General features: G+C 44.5%; 1 long non-coding RNA gene across 1 annotated transcript; it reads left to right on the top strand.

The window, feature by feature from the left end:
- Positions 1 to 955: 955 nt before the first annotated feature.
- On the top strand, positions 956 to 1,362 carry LOC132077633 (uncharacterized). The gene is made up of 2 exons (XR_009419086.1): positions 956 to 1,108; positions 1,191 to 1,362. It is a non-coding gene; the product is annotated as an uncharacterized LOC132077633 (long non-coding RNA).
- Positions 1,363 to 4,356: the final 2,994 nt, after the last annotated feature.

The raw sequence follows: 4,356 nt of genomic DNA, 5'->3' as shown, positions 1-4,356 counted from the left end.
GGGCTCTGTGCTGTGAGTCCCCAGCTGTGCCCAGCTCACAGAGGATGTGTGCACATGGACTCGGAGCCTGCTGTTCCTGCAGCAGGAGCTCTCAGTTCTGAGCTCTGGGGCTCCCTGCTCCAGTCCTTGCTTTGGCTAAAACCTCCTGTGGTGCTGTGCTCACATCTCTGAGCTTTGCCCCAGCTGCAGTGCCACTGAACTGTTGAAGAGCAAGGAGATGGAGCTTTGGGAGAAGCAGTTTTCTTACTCAAATCATTAACAGCCTTCTGCAAACCCCAAAAAGCTGCTGATGACACAGCTCCTGCCTGAAAACTTATGGGTTGACTCTGCTGTTCACAGTTCTCAAGCTTATTCCAAAGTCCCAAATGAATCCTTTTCATTTTCATTTCCTGTTAAACCACCCCTACTGACCATTTCTGTTCCCTTGGCTGTGTCCCATTGCCACCCCAAACCAGCTTTATCACAGCACAGGCACAATCACCCTGCTGCCACAACTGCACTAGGCTAGGTCCTGCTTTCAGAAACTGAAGGTGGACCTTAATGTGGAGGATTTTTTGTGATTTGGTTGTTTGTGCAGTTCTTTTTTATGTTTTGGGGTTTTTTCCTGTAAAGTCAGAAAGGTGCAAACTCATCGATAAGAGTTCCCTTTCACTGACAGTCCCTGCTATCATCACTAAACCTGGCTAGAAGGTTTGTGGATAAATATTTCAAAACTCTTTAAAGGCAATTAAATGTTCTAAGAAGAGGAGTCAGTGAAAGATGCCACAGGATTTCAGTTATATCATTTATATATCTGTTTGTACACACATGTGTTCACCCCTCTGTGCGTGTGTGCTCCTGTGGTGCGAGAACAGAACCTCTGACAGCAGGGAAGGGTACACCAAAGAGCAGCCAGGGTGAGCTGAGCACCAGGGTGGCAATTCCAGAGTGCTGCTTTGTTCTGATATTTTACATGGAACATCCTCATCTGTGAGAGCCCTGGCTCTGTCCCAGAGCACGAGTTTCTTGAGTTCCACTCCCTGGCTTTGGGAGGAATTGGAGGCAAAAGTCTTCTGGAGCACAATGAGCAGAGAACCCCGAGACTGACAAACTGAAGGTGAAAAGAAAGGTATGTTTGTATTTTTAAGTATCTGTCCCTTGGAAGCTGTAGAATATACTAATGGGTCCTTCCTGTTGCTTTTCTTCCCAAGATTGTGTGTGACTTTGTCTCATGGCAGCAGCTGCCACCTGGAATTTGACAGAAAAATTATAAAGAGCAGTTATCATCAGTGGATTGGACTTTGTGCACTGCTTTTATAAGAGGTATGGGAAAAGTTGCCTGGAAAAAACTTGCCAAAGGATTTTATATTAAAAAAAAAATATTACTTGGTGATCTGCTTGTGAAAAATGATGTGAAGGCAAGCACTAATCTCAGAATCAAATAAATTACTGACAGAAGAGGCTCCAAAAAATACAAAAATTTGAAAAAAAATTCTCAAAGTCTTTTTAAAAATCATAAATTATGAAAATGGCAAATTCTGCTCAAAGTTCATATTATCTTTACTTTTCATTTTTTGCTCATGTTGCCATGCACTGGAGCAGTCTGTGGAGGTGGAAGGATTCTCTGTGCTGCCCTCAGCTCTGAGAGAGAGCACGGTGCCACCCCACGGGTCCCTGCAGGCAGGGCGGCTGCTGTTCATGCAGGTGTAAGCTGCCATCAGGGTGGGCTAGACATCATTCTGTAAATTATCTGTTTCTGTTGTCACCTGCCTGTTCCCTGAATCTTTCTGTGTGATGGCAGCACAGCCCTGGTTGGCATTTTCTCCTCTCTGAAGTGGGATCTGCCATCAGCCCTTTGCAGTCTGGGCACTGCTCATCCTATGCAGGTCTTGGTGCTCCACCTGACTTATATTTGTAATTTTCTCTCATTTTTGAGCACAATCCCATTTTCCTACAGGCATATTCCCTGTTTTTATTCTTGTAATCACAGCTCTATTAGGGTCTGAAGTTATCAAACTGACCACTGTGGTCTCTTGATGACAGAGGTGCTGAGCAACATGTCAGGATGCTGAGACTGTTCTGTGCAAGCCTTATCCTGTGCTCCCCTGATTTTGTTCCTCTCTGTAAGCATCCATTCCAGGGTATTCTGGGAGATACTGTGCTAGATGGCTTTTCTGGTAACAGCCTAATATTATCATCTTCCTAAGCATTACACATATACCTTACCTAGGGGGAAAAATAACTACACAGAAAAAGCTTATTAAAATATTTACAAAATTTTAACAAGCTATTGCATTACTGATGTTGTAAGCTGCTCAAATTTCTTGGATAATCATAGTGTGATAATCACACTAGAATTTAAAGGGATTATTATCTGCTAATGCAGTTTATATCCTTTTATTCTGCAAATATTGTTTATCCTTTTATTCTGCAAAACTTGAAAGATATTTATTCTTCCTGTTGTACAGCTAAAGTGAGCAGAAGCTGGCAGTTGAAAGCCTTGAGCTGACATGCATGGAAACACAGAGTGATAACATTTTGTGTCATTCTCAGAGGCTGCAGGTTCAGCAGATGTGAGGCATTAAAATTGTATCTCCATGAGAAAAAGTAGTTTGTGCGCACACTGCTCAGATCAGCCAGAGGCTTGCAAGCTGTTACTGGCTTTGCAAATGAATAATTGTGTCAGTAAACCATGGCTTCCCAACAGTTTGGCCCTTCACAGGTGTACAGAAAGGCAGGTGCGACCAAACACAGGTGATGGGGAGAAAAGAATCTGGTCACACCTGTACTGAAAGCAGCTTGGGACACTGCTGGAATTTGGCCCACTGGTAGGTTTGGGGATAAGGGGTTTTAGACAGAGACCCTTGAAGGTGGGAAGAGTATTGTTCAAATTAAGAGCTGATTTTTGTATTGCCTATATTATGAAGGTTACCTAAACTGTTAAATTCCTTTCTTGCCACTTGCTTCCAAAAAATGTAGTTCCCTGTGATGTGCCACTTTCAGAAAAGGGTCAGTTCTGAGAGATGCAAGGCATAAGGGGTAGCTGAAACTCACTGCCCTCAGTGTGAGTGAAAAAATTGTTTAAAAGGGGAGGGGGATTGTTTGGGTTTGTGTGTCACCTGTGCAGGCAAAGAAAGGGCTTGGATATCAATCTTTGCTATAAAGGAAGTTTATATCACTGCAGTCAAAACCTTCAGGTCTGCTTAAGGACAGAATTTAAAGAATTTTGACTATACAAAGGCTCTGAAATTGCTGCTCTGGTTATTTTAAGGAAGTTTTGGCTACCTTATATCACCACAGCAATGAGTGCTGCTAGGGTCTGCCCTTGGGCACAACTTTCATGTGTCTGGGTCTGTTTGCAAGTGCTTGGCGGGTCTGGCACCTCTGCAAACCCCACAGCATGCTGAGAGGTGAGAGGCTCTGTGGGAAGCTCTCAGGTGAGCAGTGGTCTGCATCGAGGTGTCCATGATCTCTCCAAACTCTGAATAACTCTAACAGATCATTCTTCTGTGGGTATAAATGGTGCCAGGCAAGGAGAATGCACTGACTGTGTGCTGTGTAAGCACAAGGCAGGATTGGGGAAGGGTTCCTCAGAGGGGTGCATTTGCTAACAGTGACCTGAGGCTGACGTGCAGGTCCCTGGTTGTGCTGGTTTAATGCTTCTGAACTTGCCCCAAAGCCAGTGTATGTGAAATTGCTGCATTCATGTGCAGCAGCCCTGAAGAATTCCATTTGCTGGGGCTGATGAAAGCAGCTCCAATGGTTCCACCCTCTCCAATGGTTCCATGCTCTCCACAGAGCAGCCCTGGTGTTCTCTGGGTGGGCTCACTGTGCATGAGGAGCAGAGCAGGCACTTCAGACACCCACGGCTCGCTGCACACACAGTGAGAGGACCTTGCTGCCTTGTCAGGGACTTTGCTGTGGGTGTCCCACATGCTCCTAAAGATGCCTCCAGTGTTCTCTGTAAATAAGTGCTATTGAGAGACCAGACCTGTTAAATGTAAGGATAATTCTGAGAGAGCAACTTTCTTCTTGTTGCCTGGTGCTTTGCTTTCTCCTGTGCCAGGGAACACTGACATGCATTTTCTTCAGTCCTATCAGATCTTCTAAATGGATTTCTAATCTTAAAACTCCAGTTTAATCCCAAAGCACTCTAAATTTGAATTCCAGTCTGTTAAACCTGCTTAAGGCTTCTACCATTTCTTCTTCTTCTCTGACTGTGCAAAACCCTTCAGTTCATTTTGTTCTTATTAATGGCCCACATGGCCTAATCATGCAGTCCCAGAGTAGGGACTATGGACAGAGAGGCTCTGGATCCTTCTAACCTGTGTGTCCTAAGACAAAGCTGCACCTGCTGTACTTTATGGCTAGAATTTC

Source organism: Ammospiza nelsoni, chromosome 10, assembly GCF_027579445.1.
Source record: "Ammospiza nelsoni isolate bAmmNel1 chromosome 10, bAmmNel1.pri, whole genome shotgun sequence".
Classification (NCBI taxonomy): Eukaryota; Metazoa; Chordata; class Aves; order Passeriformes; family Passerellidae; genus Ammospiza; species Ammospiza nelsoni.
The sequence above is the reverse complement of the archived record's forward strand: the minus strand, read 5'-3'. Positions and strand labels throughout refer to the sequence as shown.